At 40.9% G+C, this 17526-nt stretch overlaps 1 long non-coding RNA gene across 1 annotated transcript in view; it reads left to right on the plus strand.

Annotated features, from left to right (window-relative positions):
• Nucleotides 1-12932, plus strand: part of LOC104653923 — a 60110-nt gene extending 47178 nt beyond the window's left edge. The window contains exon 3 of the long non-coding RNA XR_746744.2: nucleotides 11595-12932. This is a non-coding gene — a long non-coding RNA (uncharacterized LOC104653923). The remainder of the gene's footprint in view (nucleotides 1-11594) is intronic.
• The last annotated feature ends 4594 nt before the right edge of the window (nucleotides 12933-17526 follow it).

Consider the following 17526-nt stretch of genomic DNA (forward strand, 5'->3'; position numbering starts at 1 on the left):
TGCGAGGGTGTCTTCTTCGGGCATGTGAGAAGGTCTTAGTGCACCTGTGGTATTTAGGGACTTGATCCTCTTTCCTCTTTATTGTCAAAGTTGTGGCTTGCCGAGGTCGGGACAGAGTCTGGTTATGACATGTTAGCAATAGTCACCTCTCATTTTTGAATAAATACGCTTTTATGCAGTTTGATCTCCCATTCATGTCATTTATTAATTTGTTCATTCATTAACATATTCATTTGTGGAACATTTGGCCTAGTAAATAGAAGAAACCCTTCCTTGGCATTAGGGGAGAGAGAACAAAAGGCACAGAGATACACGCTCAGCTTTGACAGTTTCTAACATCAAATAAGATCGAACTTGGAAAACCAAAGACTTACCGCTGAGATATTTTCATAATCTAAAAAGTCAGTTTCAAAAGAACTTCCAAAATGTTTTTAAAAATGACTATCCTTTAGAATAATTATGTAGCATTCCAAGGTTTTAGTGTTCAATCAGCTTATATTACCACCTGCTGGGTGCCTGAGGCAGGAAATTGTAATGAGAGCCACAAACATGAATTGAAAAACTGCTGCCTGTAGGTCCTCAGTTCCTGTCAAAGCATAGAGCCCTCTATAGATAGAGCCCCCTGTATAAGGTGCCCTGCGTTCTGGGCGAGAGGATACACTCGGTCACCAGGTATATCTGGTGGCCAGAACAGGAATGGTGTCACCGAGGAGGTGCTATGTGAGTTAGTTGTGAAAAATGAGTATGGGTTTACGAGGCAGATCTGAGAGGCAGTTTGCCGAAGTTACAACTCCTACCCAGCCATGTTTGAATTTTCTGTTTCATCTGCTCGTTGGAGATCATTTGTTGGTACACTTACATCTTCTATGCCAGGCTGAAAAGAGAGGAGTGATTGTGTGTGTGTGTGTGTGTGTGCGTGTGTAGTATTTTTCACAGAGTTTCTTTGTGTTTCCAAGCTTACTTTAGAGCTGAAGCTTGTCAGAGTTCTCATAACAAATGCGTGATTGAACTAAATTACAACCCGCCGCCTCTGGCGTTGCAGCCTTACGGCACCTCAGTGCTTTCATGGGGTGTGCTGTACCTTCATGATTTATTTAAAGACCAAATCACAATGAATAACAATGAATAGGCTTAAACCTATAGTAGGGGTAGGAAATAGTTCAAACTTTTGGACTTACATGAACGAATGCAATCTTCAAAAACTACTGTTTTCTAATCTGCGTGAATGTACTGAACTCATTGCTGCCTTCCTTTAAATGTGATGTATCAAAAGTGCCTTGCAAACTGTTAAATTCCAATGTCGATATTGTTACAGATATACTTTATTAAATACTGGATAATGATTTTATAAAGTACAGGGTTTTTAACTGTGAAATTGTTCTAAAATATGTAGAAAAATTTGGAATAATCTTCCCATGTTGAACACAACGATTGTTTTTAAAATTCTCTTGATTGATATGTTTATATGTTGTGGATTCTCAATTGAGTGAATTAGTGTCTTTGCAGTATAGTAAGATTTTGGTATAGTTTTTAATCTATCAGGGAAAAGGCTAGATAATTAAGTAGGATCTCATTTGTCTCATAGCCCATTATTTGAAGGATGATTTAAGACCATAGGAAATACTGAGTCACTTTTTCTAAAAAGACAACTGATTTTCCTATGCTTTTAAGTTCAAATTTATCTTGTCTCCTTTTGACTAATTGAAACAACAGGTTATCAAAAACCTTAACAGAAAATATTCTTATTATTTATTGAATCAGAAGAGAAACAGGAAATACTGTGCTTTCGTGGGCCTGTCTCCTACACCCCAGCATCATACAAATTGTTGTTGCTTCTATAATGTTCAGCTTCAAATTATTTTGCTTTATCAGTCAAAATGAATTACCTGAATTTTCTCCTCCTGTTCAAAATGGAACCGCATTCATCCACCTACCCCCAGCCCTAGGACTGTTTCTTTTATTCCAGTAGTTTCTGATATCCTTGACTTCACAGTAGAAAGCTGTGAGTCTCCCAAACCCCTTCACTCAGGTCCCGTGGAGCCTGCCTTCTACAGTCTCTTCAGTCTGCTTTCTTTGCATGTTCATGGCCACCCTGTTGTTTAGACCCTTATCCCTGACTGTAAGAGATCCCTCAGGTCTTCCTGCCTGTGGCCATGCCTAATTTATACCCTTTCTAAAATGCAATGTGATCATGTCGCTGCCTTGCTTAGAAGCCCTGCACTGGCTTCCAACACGTGCAGAATCAGGTGCTTGCTGTTTAACATGGTCTACCCAGTCCTCCAGATTCTGGCTTCCAGTTATTTTCTCAGCCTCAAAAAAGCACCTCACTCTCCAAACGTATCAAATAGCTTGTGCCCTCCTGCCTCCTGTTCACACCTCCATTCCCTCTCCTCTACCTGGATGCCCCTCCAGCTGTCAGCTCCCACGGATTGACTGGTGCTTGAGTGTTTTATTGCACTTTGGACCTCCCGCCTCTCACTCCTGGCTTCTGTCTGTCTACCTGTCCTGACCTGCCACTTGTGTAGCCTCTGGCCTATCTGCCTAATTCTGGTTGACAGTATTATTTGTTAGCTTCATATCTACTTGTTCTCTCAATTATTTCTCAGCCTCCCCACACCATTCTCCTTGCCCTGTATTTATAAGCTGCTGTTGGCTTGAGGGTGACTGTGCCTTTCTAATAAAACTATTTTATAGACTGATAGTTACAGTGGTATAGTAGAAAAGAAATGAATCTACCTTTGAGTGTATTGCAACACATCTAGTGATCCATAAATATTTTCTTCTTATTATTATCATTATTGTTATTTTTGAATAGACGATCAGGGAAGGCAGAGTCTAGGCCACCAATCTGAACTTAGCTTTCATCTTTATTAAGATATTTGGGATGTCTGCAAGTATTCTGAATTTTAAATGGCATTTGGTGATTCGATAAAATTTTGTTTTACTCTGAACTGAGCAGAGTTTCAGCAGCTGGCTACTGTGTCATCATTTCTGTAAATTCAAAATGTAAAAGGAACATTTACCTTTTAACAAGGGAGTATCCTGGGTCTCAGTTCTCAACTGTTTTTCTAGGTGCGCTCATGCCTCTGTGATCTCAGGAAGCCTGATGGCATTAAATTCCACGTACGTGTGCACGGTCGATGAGCGCATATTTCCAGCTCCTACCTCTCCTCTAAAATTTAGGCTCATATCTAATTAACTGCTAATGATCACCACTTGGAAGATTAACAGACAACTCAACTATCACACGTCCATAAGGAAATTCTTGATCCTCCACCTTCAACCCCTGGGCCCAACACTCCTCAGTCTTCTCCGTCTCAGTAAATAGCACCTCCAGCGTACCAGCTGTTAGGCCAGGAAACTTGCCCTGACCCCCCTTTGTCTCTGACACCTCATATCAGCATGCACTGTTGGACTGTGTTCAGAATCTGAGCTCCCCTTGCCACAACCATTGTGTGCACCTTGCTTCACTTTACATCATTGCTTTCAAGGATTATCAAAATAGCCTCCTGACTTCTCTCCCACTTACTCTTTCTTGCTCCCTGCACTTTGTTCTTCACTGAGCAACCAGAGTAAGTCTTTATTTATTTATTTATTTTGAGACAGAGTCTCCTCTGTCACCCAGGCTGGAGTGCAGTGGCGCGATCTGGGCTCACTGCAACCTCTATCTCCTGCGTTCACGCAATTCTCCTGCCTCAGCCTCCTGAGTAGCTGGGACTACAGGCATGCACCATCAAGCCCAGCTAATTTTTGTATTTTTAATAGAGATGGGGTTTCGCCATGTTGGCCAGGCTGGTCACAAACTCCTGACCTCAGGTGATCCAGAGTAAGTGTTTTAAAGCGTAAGGCAAATAATGTTTTCCATCTGCTTAAAACCTTCCATGGCAGGCGGAGCTTGCAGTGAGCCGAGGTGGCGCCACTGCTCTCCAGTCTGGGCAACAGAGCGAGACTCCGTCTCAAAAAAAAAAAAAAAAACTTCCATGGCTAGGAAGGTCTTAAACCATCTTGTCCCCTGACAGTTCTCTGATCTCTATTCCCATCAGGCTCCCCTCTATTATTGCAATCTTCAGAGAAACCAGGCAGATGTGCTTCTGCCCCAGGGCCTCTGCATGTGTGGTCCCCTTTGCCTGGAATGCTTTCTCTTCAGGTAGCAGCATGGCTTACCTCTCTTATCCAGGCCTTTGCTTCATTATTACCCTGTCATAAGAAGGCTCTTTTCTGACCATTTAACTTCAAATGGCACCTTCTCACTCTCTATTTTCTTATTCTACTTTGTTCTTCTTTAAAGCACTTCTTACCATCTGACCTATCATGTATACACACTTCCAGATTTCTTCACTGGTTGCTGCCACTCCCACTCTGTCCTGTGCAAGCTCCATGAGAGCAGAGACTGTTTTGTTCATTGGTGCATCTCTATCTCTTAAGATAGTTCTTGGCATAAGTAGGCATGCAGGTTAGTATTGCACGCATGAGTGAGGACCATAACGGTCCCAAATTCTTCTGGAAAGTTTTTCCTCAATCTTGAGGCTAGTTTACTATCATCAGATTTCTTGACCATTAATGACTCACTATATCTCTGTCCTATTTATAGGCACAGCTTGGAAATATTGCGAGTTCAGTTCCAGACTACCGAAATAAAGCAAACATTGCAATAAAGTGAGTCACACAAATGTTTTGGTTTTGCAATGCATGAAAGTCATGTTAATACTATATTGTGGTCTATTAAGAGTACAATTTCAATATGTCTATAAACGCCAATGTACATGCCTTAATTTAAAATAATTTATCGATAAAAATGCTACTGATCATCTGAGCCTTCAGCAAGTTGTAATCTTTTTGGTGATGGGGGTCCTGTCTCTCTGTTGATTGCTGCCAACAGATCAGGGTGGTGGGTACTGAAGGTTGGGGTGGCTGTGGCAATTCCTTTTTCTTTTTTTTCTGAGATGGAGTCTCAGTCTATTGCGCAGGCTGGAGTACAGTGGCAGGATCTTGGCTCACTGCAACCTCTGCCTCTGGGGTTCAAGTGATTTCTCTTGCCTCAGCCTCCCAAGTAGCTGGGATTATAGGCCCCAACACCATGCCTGGCTAATTTTTATATTTTTAGTAGAGACGGGGTTTCACCATGTCGGCCAGGCTGGTCTCAAACTCCCGACCTCAGGTGATCCACCGGCTTCAGCCTCCCAAATTTCTGGGATTATAGGCATAAGCCACCGCGCCTGGCCAGCAATTTCTTAAAATAAGACAGCAGTGAGGTTTGCCACATCAATTGACTCTTCCTATCATGAAAAATTTCTCTGGCATGTGATGCTGTTTGATAGCATTTTACCCACAGTAAAACTTCTTTCAAAATAGAGTCAATCCTCTCAAAGCCTCCTGCTTCTTTATCAACTAAGTTTATTGAATATTCCAAATCCTTTATTGTCGTTTCAACAATGTTCATAGTATCTTCACTAGGAGGAGATTTCATCCCCCCAAAATACAACAAAGCAACAACAACAACAAAGAGAAAACCCACTTTTTTTATCATCCATAAAAAGCAAGTCCTCATTTCATCAAGTTTGATCATGAGATGCAGCAATTCAGTCACATCTTCAGGCTCCCCTTCTAATTCTAGTTCTTTTGCTCTTTCTACCACATCTGCAGCTATTTCTTCCACTGAAGTCTTGAACTGCTTAAAGTTATTCATGACGATTTTAATCAACCTCTTCCAAACTCTTGTTAATGTTGATATTTTGACCCCTCCCATGAATCATGAATGTTGTCAATGGCATCTAGAATGGTGAGTCCCTTCCATAAGGTTTTTAGTTTACTTTGCCCAAATCCATCAGAGGAATCATGATGACAGTGACAATCCTATGAAATGTATTTCTTAACTAATAAGACTTGGAAGTTGAAATGACTCCTTCACCCCTGAGCTTCAGAATGACCTTGTATTAGTAAGCATGGACACAAAGTTGATTTCCTTGTATGTCTCCATCAGAGCTCTTAGGTGTCAAGGAGTACTAACATTTTGAAAGAAATCTTTTTCTCTGAGCAGTAGGTATCAACAGTGAGCTTAAAATATTGAGTAAACCATAGTATAAATAGATGTGCTGTCATTCAGGCTTTGTTGTTCCATTTGTAGGGCACAGGCAGAGTAGGTTTAGCATAAGCTTTAAGGGCCCTGGAAGTTTCGGAATCGTAAGGGCAAATTGGCTTTTAACTTAAAGTCGCCAGATGCATTAACCCGTCATGAGACTTAGCCTGTCCTTTGAAGCTTTGAAGCCAGGCACTGACTTCTTCTCTCTAACCGTGAAAGTCCTAGATAACATGCATTTCCAGCAGAAGGCTGATTCATCTACACTGAAAATCGATTGTGTAGTGTGGCTACCTTTATCAATGATCTGAGCTAGATCTTCTGAGTGACTTGCTGCAGCTTCTCCATCACACTTCCCGCTTCACCTTGCACTCTTACGCTAGGAAGAGGGCTTCTTTCCTGAAACCTCATGAACCAACCTCTGCTAGTTTCAAACGTTTCTTCTGCAGCTTCCACACTTCTCTCAGCCTTTATAGAACTGAAGAGAGTCAAGGTCTTCCTCTGAATTAGGATTTGGCGTAAAGGATTATTCTGGCTGGTTGGGCCTTCTATCTGGACCATTAAATTCTCCATACCAACAACAACGCTGTTTCACTTTCTTACCACAGTGTGCTCACTGGATTAACGTCCTTCAAGAACTAGGCCTTTGCGTTCACAATTTGGCTCCCTGTTTTGTCCAAGAGGCCTAGCTTTCAGCCCGTCTCATCTTTTGACATGCCTTCCTCACTAAGCTTCATCATTTCTAGCGTTAGATTTTAAGTGAGAAATGCATGAGACTCTTCCTTTTACAGGAACAGGTACGGGCCACCGTAGGATTATTAATTGGCTTGTAGGATTATTAATTGGCTTGTAGGATTATTAATTGGCCTAATTTTCATATTGTTGAGTCTCGGAAAATAGGGAGGCCCAAGGAGAGGAAGAGAGATGGGGAAACAGCCGGTTGGGGAGGCAGTCAGAGTCCATACAACATGTGTCAGTTAAGCATGCCATCGTACATGGATGCAGCTCATGGTGCCCAGAACACAGCAGTAACGTCAAAGGTCACTGACCATGGAGCACCATAACAAATACAGTGATAAATTTTGAAGTATTGCCGGAATTACCTAAATGTGACACAGACACAAAGTGAGCCCATGCCATTTGAAGAAAGGCACCGAAGCTTCCAGTTAGCTGAACACGTGGAGGTGAAATGTGGCTCAGTTTTGTGAGTTGAATTAGACAAGTCCTTGATCTTTCCTATTTGTTAAAGTCAGAATTTAGGGTACTTTCTTTTATGAATTAGCATTAACTTCAACAAAAGAGCTTAATGAGATTCACCTGGCATGACTGGTAAGGTAATTATGTTTCAGAATTCACTGAAAAAGAGTTTCTTTTGTTTGTTATGCTTTCAAGGAGTAGAAAACCCGCAGTTGAAAATCAATACCGAAAGGGTCCAAGTGTGCTGGGGCGTGGTCAAGGTCCTTTGAAACAGACTGGTGAGGAAGAACTTTGTGTCCAAGTTCGGCCTGTGTCAGCAGCTGAGCCTCCGAATGAGACACATACTACAGAAAGAACACACGGGCTGTGGCCATTCAGCAACTGAGCACCCATCCCAGGCACTGCCACTGCAAGGATGAGAAAGATACACACAGCCCCTACTCTGCAGACGTGTTGTGTCCCAGGCACTGCCACTGCATTAAGGATGAGGAAGACACACACACAGCCCCTACTCTGCAGACGTGTTGTGCTGGGGTTAGCAGAAAGTGGAAATGCAGGATTTTCTCATTTCAATACAGGATGATCAAAGCTCGTACGCAGGATGTTGGGGGTGCTGTCGGAGCACATTGGGGGAGCACCTAAACTCGTGATGAATACACGAACTAACTGATGATGAATACAGCTTATATTTGGAACTGTTAGCAGGAATGATATAAAAAAGTTGGGTAAATGAAAATAGTGTACTATTTAGGTTAGTTAGCACAGAGTAGTAATGTAGATGAATTAGTTAGCATAAAAAATAATTTTTAAAGCCAAAGAAGAAAGAGACATGAGAAGATTTTCGTCTCACTGTTGAAAAGACACATTGCACACTATATAATTCTCATAAGAAACATAAGAACATGTGTAAATGCAACTCATATGAAACTGTAGAAAGAATAATATTGCACATTATTCACTTATTACTCTTTTTTTTTTTTTTTTTTTTTTTTTTTTTAATGAGACAGAGTCTCCCTCTGTCGCCCAGGCTGGAGTGCAATGGCGTGATCTTGGCTCACTGAAACCTCCGCCTCCTGAGTTCAAGTGATTCTCCTGCCTCAGCCTCCCGAGTAGCTGGGACTACAGGCGCCTGGCACCATGCCCAGCTAATTTTGGTAATTTTAGTAGAGACCGGGTTTTGCCATGTTGGCCAGGCTGGTTTCAAACTCCTGACCTCAAGTGATCCACCTGCCTTGGCCTCCCAGAGTGCTGGGATTATGGGTGTGAGCCACTGCGCCCGGACTCATTTATTACTCTTGATTGCACAATTATAGGTACTTAGTAGACATTTAGTTTACTTAGTTATTAGAATTCAAGGAGATTCTGAGGGGTATAATTAGTTGAAATTGCAATTAAGCAATTACTATATCAGAAAACCACTTTCATTTAACTTACTTCTAATGACCGAGACAGAGGAGCTGTACCAGGGCTGTATCCCACGTGAGGTCCCCATCAGAGAATCTGGGGCGGGACCATCCAGCCGCTTCCCTTACAGGGAAATATGTTTCTCTTTCTGGTGAACTTCCCGACAGGCCCTTTAGGCTGGTGCTTTTGGTAAATCCAAGGAATGGAGTCTGTTTTGGAATCCCGAAATACTCAAAGATGGCTTTGTCTCCCAGGAAGGGCATCAGCTGAGATAACTCCATGGCGTTTGAGAAGAAGCAGAAGCAGGCAGGTTACTCTCTGCCCCCCAGAAGCAGATCATAAGACCTCCTTTCAGTGGAACAGTCCTCATACCCAGAAGAAAGAAACATCCTCATCTCTGAAGACACAGGGAGACAGAGAAGAATCTGAACACACAGGCCTTGCTAAGTTCCCCCAGTTCATCTCCATGACAGCATACCCACTGTGTCCAGTTGTAGCCATCCATGGCATCCACTGCTCATCAAACCTAACTAAGCACAAGATACACAAGGTTTCCTTTTTCTTTGGGTCATTTTCTTATGAAGACTCCTGTGCTCCATAAAACTTTTTAAATAAACGTGTATGCTTTTCTCTCGTTGATCAGTACTTTGTTACGGGAGCATCGGCCGCAGGCCTAGTGATGGGTGAAGAAAAGAAACCTTTCTTCCCCTACAAAGGAATAAAAAAGAATATTTGGGTATATATATTCTCAACCCAACGAGAGAATCCGTTCCATGGGCCTTATTTCCTCCCTATGTTTTATTATTCATGGACAGACCCTCTACTCTTGATCCATTTGATCAAAAAATCTGTGAAGACTGCGTCCTGGACTGTGGCCCTGGAATGGAGTGTCTTGCAGCTGCGTGTGAAACTGGATACTTGTGGACTAGAGCTGCCGAGGGAGGAGCAGGATTAATGACCCCCTCAGAAGCCATCCAGTGAGCTCTTAGGATGAGCTGATAAAGAATTTGGGAGGACTTTAGCTCTAGACTTTCCGTGACGATTTCCTCCTTCACAGCAGAGTTCAGGTCTCTTGCCCTTTGCCGTGGGAAAGCCGTGCTCTCCCGTTTCTCCTGTGAGGCTGTCTTCCTCATGGCTCAGTGGCAGTTCTGCAGCACAGTCAAAAATCAGGGCCATTCCCAGCGTTTTATATGTTGTGCTGAGAATGAAGCCGTACACTCTGGGCAAGTAGGAATTCACTCTTAGGCACACGGGGCCTTTGAATTGCTAAAAGGCTCTCTTCTGGGCAACACTCATTATGGATTGTGATCAAGTTACAGAATGTTCATGTTGCTTTGCTTTCTTAATCAGCCGTGTTTGTGACTTCCGATATCTTTGATCAAGATTGCAAATTGACTTTAATTTTTGTGCTTATATACTAAGGAATGGTCTCTTTATTATTTCAAGTGAGCCATTTGTAGAATTAATTTAATCACCCATTCAGATCTACAGACTACAAAAATGAACATTATATAGATATAGACACTGCGTTCATATAAAAAATTTCCAAATAGATACATCTGGGCTGCAATTGTCACGAAAGGAAGGCTCACTTTTAGTGAGCTCACTTTTAGAGGAAGCAAGATAATATATATTATAGGTTAAGAAAGATAAAATAACGGGAAAAAGAGAATGGAAGTAAACTGCAATTCTTACTTTCTTGTTTCTTTGTCACTGGGTTTTGCAGAATCCAGCCCCGTGAGAACGTGTTCCCCATTATTAGTCCCTAGTAGGCTTTGTAATTGGGAAAAAACCTCAAAACTTCCTCCGCCCTTTGCTATGTTTTGGTTGTATAATCTTATTCTTGGATTTAGTCAAGATAAATTTAAAGCTTACAAATTCAAATCAAGGTTGTAAAATAAAATATTTCTTCTATCAAATTTGCCTCATAGTCTCCATCCCTCTTCAGATGCCAAAAATAACTCAGATGGTGGATATAGGATTTGTTCTTTAAATAAGAAAACAAGCCTTGTTTTCTTACAAATGAGTAGAGGCTGCTGAAACATAGGGCCCTTGCCTCACACTTCCATCTTGTGTTCCTGAGAGCACTGTGGTGCTGAGATATTATCTATCCTTCTCCCTGATTTTTCTAAAGATCCCTTGGCCTCCATGTGCTGGAGAGTGAGAGAGGATTTAAAGTCTTTCTGAGAGTGACTCCTCACGTTACTGTGGTTTTCTGTTACTTACTTTCCCAGCATCTGTGACCCAGTTTTCTCTTCTTTCTTTCTTTTCTCTAGGGTAGTGAACACAAGGTAACTCCTCTTAAGAACAGGCAGTGCAGCATCAGGCGCGTATCAGATGGCAAGGGTTCCCATTATTCATCCTCTGATTTCCCCTTGGCTTTTCTAAGAAAAGTGCAGCTTTATGTTTACTAGGACTAGAGAAATTCAGCTTTGCAGAAAGAACATAACATCTCAGTTGCTGTAGTCTTTGTTGTTAGTTATCACTTGTAACCAGGAGCTCGAATTTTCTTTCCTGGACCTGTCTGTTGTAGAGTGCAGCAGCAGGGTCTTCTCTGGTGCTTCAGGAGATGGGATGCAGCCCTTCTCTCTGGGTTCTTTTGACCCAAGAAGACTTGCAAAATGTGAAATGTAGGCTCCACGAGCAAAGGTGAAATGTGAAATGTAGGCTCCACGAGCAAAGGTGAAATGTGAAATGTAGGCTCCACGAGCAAAGGTGTTTTTGCCTCTTTTGTTGGCTATTCTGTACTGACGATGTGGGGAGTAGTGCTTGGCACACAGTAGACCCTCAGGAAATATTTATGGAATGAATGAATAAATCCCCCATGATATAGGGTTATCGGATGCTTGACCTCCAATGACCTTCACCTGGGGAGACACTGTTGCCAGTGAGTGTCCTGGTTGCCTCTCTATTCCAGCTCTTTGTCCTGGGCAGAGCTTGCTGCACCTTCCAGTTCCAGTAATCAAGGAAGTGGAGTCCCTGCAATTCTTCAAGGAACCTTGAGAACTCAGGAGGTCCTGGGGTGGCTGCATCAATCCTGCAGACCAATGCCAATCAGCAGAGGGGCCATTCCCAGGGCCACATGGCTGGCTGAGTTGGGCCTTGGCCAGGTAAGACACACAGCATGCATGCCTACCTGATTTAATTCTGAGTGCCATAGACCTGGCAAGTCATAAAATAGCAACCAATAATTATAAGTTAGAGGGCTCATTTCCTCCCAGAAATCTCAGTGCATGTGAAGATAGGCTTGGAATGTGTAAAGAAAAGCTAAGGAAGCAGATTTCTGATAAGAGCAGCGTGTGACTTGTACAGCAGTTCTGAATTACAGCCCGAAGGATGGAATGCTGACAGTTCCTTCTTTCTTACCTGTGATTGCTAGAATTTTATTTAGCAGATCGTTTTTGAGCAGATCTCAAAATGAGAAAATTCTTTGAAGAATTATGTGTAGTGTGAAGTATATTGTCTCCCTTGTTGCCTGTGGAGATTCCACTGGTGACAGGGCAGATTTCCCACTGCAGGGTCGATGGAGATGCTGCTGCTGTCTTTGGACATAATAGTTTATGACAAAGAGACCAAAATAATTCCTTTTTAGCCATGTGGTTGTCTGTAAATTTGCCTAGTTGGTCATCCAAAGCGATGACATTTAAGATATAGTTGATACATGGTTTATCTTAAAGAAACGTTTTAAAATTAATTCTTCAGACCTATGTAATATTTTATCTTTTCTGTTTAATAATATCCAAATGTGCTTTTGTGATGCACAGGACACGTGCGTTTCTTCATAGATCAGTCAGATAGCTTTGAAAGTATAATATATTACAAGCATGTAGCAAAGACCCTCAAAACACAATTATTGAAGCAGTATAAAAAGGTGAATTTGCTTCAGTTTTGGATTTTTAATAGACTTCATTGTTGTAGTGAAGACAGAAATATGCCATGGAAGTCTCTGGTTAAGAGCCAAGACTTTTTCTCGTGTATCCTTTCAGATCCCGTCATCTCTATCTGATCTTTAGGGTAGACTATGTACGTTCAGAGTGTTGAGTAAAATTATTAGAAAATATAATACCTGTAACATTATTCTTTATGCCCTTTAAGTAAATATGCTGGCACATTAATTCACAATTTAAAACGCTGACTTTGTAAGACATTTGCATGTATCTCCAATGAAGATATTGTTGGACTTGCATTCTTTATGCATGATTTGTGACAAAATTATGAGACCTTTACATTTGTGGAAATAAAACACATAAAGTTATTTCAAAATTCACATCAAGTCCATCACTGTGTTCTGTCAATCTTATCTCTAAATATTTCTCAGGTTTCTTCATTTACTTTCATTTCTACTCCCACAACCAGAGTCCAGATCACCATCATTCCTCACTCTCCAGACTCCTGGAATATAGTCCCATTCTCCATGCCTCCAAGTAATTAATGACACAGAAAAAGCACATTATGTAAAAAAAGTAGGAGTCCAGATTGAACATGCACATGGATTGTAATGAAAATACACTAAAATGTTAACAGTGAAAGAATCAGCAGTTATATTTATTTTGCTCTTTTATACTTTTTAATGTTTTCTACATGTTCTACAATAAGCATGAATTATTTAAAAAATTTTATTAAGGTGCATTCTCATTTAAAGAAATTCAAGGCTGTACATGGTGGCTCATGCCTGTAATCCCAGCACTTTAGGAGGCCAAGGCAGGCGGATCACGGGGTCAGCAGATCAAGACCAGCCTGGCCAACATGATGAAACCCTGTCTACTAAAAATACAAAAATTAGCCGGGCGCGGTGGCACATGCCTGTAATCCCAGCTACTCGGGAGACTGAGGCAGGAGAATGGCGTGAACCCTAGAGGTGGAGCTTGCAATGAGCCAAGATCACGCCACTGCACTCCAGCCTGGGCGGCAGAGCGAGACTCGGTCTCAAAAAAAAAACCAAAGTGGAAGTGAAAACAGATACCATCTAAAATCTACTACTTAGAAATTCTCCTTATGAAATTAGGTGAACGTCATGTCAAACATCTTACTGTTTCTCTCCGTGTATCTTCTCACAGACACGTGCATACGCTTACACACACAGAGAGGGTGAAGAACGGCTGCTTAGCGAGTTCGAGACAGGCAAAAAGTAAAATTTTATATGTATAAGATCAAACTATGCATCATCTTAAAAAGATTAAAATGTATTATGTTAACAATTTGTACCCTAAAAAATTAAGCCTTATTTAAAATGCAAGGTGTCAGCTATTGAAATGAAAACATCAGGCTTCCTCAGCTTTTTACGTCGTGGACTTAGCCACACACTGCGCCCAGCTCTGTTCCAGTTCTTTCCTCTTGCCTTTGGCTTCTACTGCTCCATCGTAGGCTTGACTTCTAGAAGAAACACAGCTAACCTGCCAGGGCTTCAGACCTGATCTGCCTTTCTTAGGGAGAGAGAGATGGAAGGAAAGAGATGGCTTCTTCTTTGCAGAAACACGAATGTTTATGTTCATTCTCCCACCAGTGAGCAGGTAGGTGCCTGCATGGGGAGCCCATTCTCAAGGGTAGCCCATTCTTACTAAAACGTTGAACTCCTTACGTAAAACATTTTGAATAAAAACAGTTGATCAAAGGAATAAAAAACGTTTTTGAGTAAAAACAATTGATCAAAAAGAACAAAATGTGCAGCTTTTCAAATTCTATAGACCAGGTGAATTTAGTAGAGAATGAACAAAGTAGTTTACAATATAAAGATTTCTGAATTCAGTGGTGTGTGTGTTCACTGCCCCAAAGACATGAAAACAGAAAACATTGAGAACCAGTTAATGGGACAATCAGCAGAGAGTCGCTCTGTTTCCTTTTCACCTGCTGCTTGGTCTTCATAAGACTGTCTCAGTTCCACCATCCCGGTCTGAAAGCCACTTTGTTGCACATGGCAGTGTGTTGAGGTCAGCAAGAGCCAGTCTTTACAGATCTTTGCAAATTACTACCAAGTGTGACTGGGTATGGCCCTTAAGCACTGCACCCCAATTCCCCAGTCTGCAATATGGAAATAATAAAATCTAACTCTGAGACATAATTTAAATTATGAAAAGGTACATTACAGTAGGTTATAAACAGAGGTTCATTCTCTTTCCTGCCTTTTATCATCTAATCTAGTTTCTTGGGAGGAGAGAGGGAGCTTGTGTGTTTCAAATGTCACTTATAAATAATATGCTACTGAATTAAAGACTGGGTCTAAAATTTTGTTTTTAAATTGATGATTTTGATCCACATATTTTGTATGATTTCTTTTAGAGTTGGATTTATTGTCATCATCTAGTTTTGTGCTTTACGTTTTCCTCCTGTTACTATGTTGTCCTTTTCTTTCCTTTTTTCTTTCCCTTTCCCTCTTTCTTTCTCTCCTCCCTCTCTCCTTCCTTCCCTCTTTCTCTCCTTCCTTCCTTCTTTCCCCTTCTTCTTTCCCTCCCTCCCCCTCCCCTCTCTTTCTTTTCTTTTCCTTCCTTCCTTCCTTCCTTCTTCCCTCCCTCCCTCCCTCCCTTCCTCCCTTCCTTCCTTCTTCCTTCCTTCCTTCCTTCCTTCCTCCCTTCCTTCCTTCCTTCCTTCTTCCCTCCCTTCCTTCCTTCCTTCCTTCCTCCTCCTTCCTCCTCCTTCCTTCCTTCCTTCCTTCCTTCCTTCCTTCCTCCTTCCTCCTTCCTTCCTCCCTTCCTTCCTCTTCCTTCCTTCTTCCCTTCCCTTCCTTCCTTCCTTCCTCCTTCCTTCCTTCTTCCTCCTTTCCTTCCTTCCTTCCTTCCTCCCTCCCTCCCTCCTCCTCCCTCCTCCTCCTTCCTTCCTTCCTTCCTTCCTTCCTTCCTTCCTTTCTTTCTCTTTCTTTCTCTTTTTTGACTAAATTTTGATTTTAAAATTATTTTTACCCTCTCTACTCGTTTGGAAGCCACAAATCCTTTTTCTAATCATTCTATGGTTGCTCTTAATAAAATCCAAAATGAATCTGTTCTCCTCCCTAGCAATGTTGTATCTTAATTCTCATCAGTTGCCTCCTGCTTCACATTGTATTTTTGTGCATTATTTAGATTCTGCCTCCACATATTTACACTGTTTTTACTATTTCATTTATACCAGTTTCCTTGTTTATTATTCATTTTTTTCATCCCAGATCCTTTTTATGGAATCATTTTACTTGTATCTGAAGTTTTTCCTTTGGTAATTCCTTTGGCAAGAGTCTGATTATATTAAACACAGATTCTGCTTGCCTAAAATGCATTTATTGTGTCCTAATTATGACGCAATAGTTTGCTGAGCAAACATCTTGAGAGAGATGCTGTCTTCTGTCAGAATTTTAGGCTAGGGCTTTGTTCCGGATCCACTGATACTGTTGGGAAAAATTGTTTTTCATATAACTGCTATTTCATGGAAGGTAAAGTTTTTACTCTGGCTGTTTTTAAGATCTTTATTTTTTTTAAAATTTTGGTGGCCTGGAGTTGAAGTTTGTGCCTAGATGTGGGTTTCTTTTCATCTGATCTGCTTAGGAATGTTTGGTTTCTCTTCTCCATCTTCACCTCCTTTTTTTTAATTTTTAATTTTTAATTTTTAATTTTTAATTTTATAGAGATGGGGTTTTGCTATGTTGCCTGGGCTGGTCTTGAACTCCTGGGCTCAAGCAATCCACATACCTTGGCCTCCCAAAGTGCTGGAATTACAGGTGTGAGCCACCATGCCCAGCCAATCCTCACCTTCTGGCCACTCTTCAGAACCTGTTGTGTCTTTGAGGGCTGCTCTTCATGTATCTTAACCTTCTTTCATATTTTGCATTTCATTATCTCCATTATGCCTCTGAGCTTTCTTCTAGTAATTTCTCTATCAGTCATTATTTTCTTAGCTACATTAATTTTTTGTTTATCTTACCTATGGAATTTTTAATTTGAGTGATTACATTTTCTGTTTGAGAGGTTCTTTTTGATTCTTTTTCAAATAGCCTGATTTTTTTGGTATAGCATTTTGTTTCTAGTTCGTAATTTCAATTTCTTTTTTGAATAATTTAAAAAATACTTATTTTATAGTTTGTATCCAATATTTTTATACTTGAAAGTCCTTGGTGGTTTATTTCTGCTGTTGGTTGTTTCTGCTAACTCTTGTATTTTGCTTTTTTAAAAATATATTTTGGATTAAGCTCACATTTAAATGTCTGGGCTTTATGTGCAAGAACCTGTCAAGGTTTAGGTTGAGGGTGCACCTTCTGCAGAGAATTTGTGTTTTTGTTTCGTGAGCATTCCAAAGCATAACAGAGTCCAGGTTCTATAAAACAGCTTCTTGGTTTGAACTTTCCTGGAATTACCAGGTAGTATGATTTTAAACCCAACTACAGAGTGTGTCAACTCTGTAGTTATTGTCATGAAAATCATCTATTTTTGTCACTCTGAGTCCAAACTAAGAATGGCATTTTTTGGTCATCTTTTGTCATCTTTTTAAACATCTGGAATTACAGGTGTGAGCCACCACGCCCAGTCATTATATATCTTTCTATATAATCTATATAAAGTATATAAACATTTACATCAATTTTATGGGCGCTGGCTTTATTCGTAGACCTTACTTGTAACTTCCTCTTCGGGCTGAGATCATGCCTCTCCTCCAGCCCCCTGTACCATGCGAAATGCACGCCTTCAGGCCCAGAGGCTGCTGCCTGATCACTCCACAGTCGCAGTGATAGTTCACCATTCGGAATTCAAGTCTTCTTTTTATTTTTTGGCCTGTGAATATTTTTATGCCCTTTAAAGTTAATTATGTTACTATTATTTCTTGCCTAGCTAAATGTTTTAAAGATTTAGAAATATTTATTTATATAATATTTATTTCTATATATTGTATAT

Source organism: Rhinopithecus roxellana, chromosome 2, assembly GCF_007565055.1.
Source record: "Rhinopithecus roxellana isolate Shanxi Qingling chromosome 2, ASM756505v1, whole genome shotgun sequence".
Taxonomy (NCBI): domain Eukaryota; kingdom Metazoa; phylum Chordata; class Mammalia; order Primates; family Cercopithecidae; genus Rhinopithecus; species Rhinopithecus roxellana.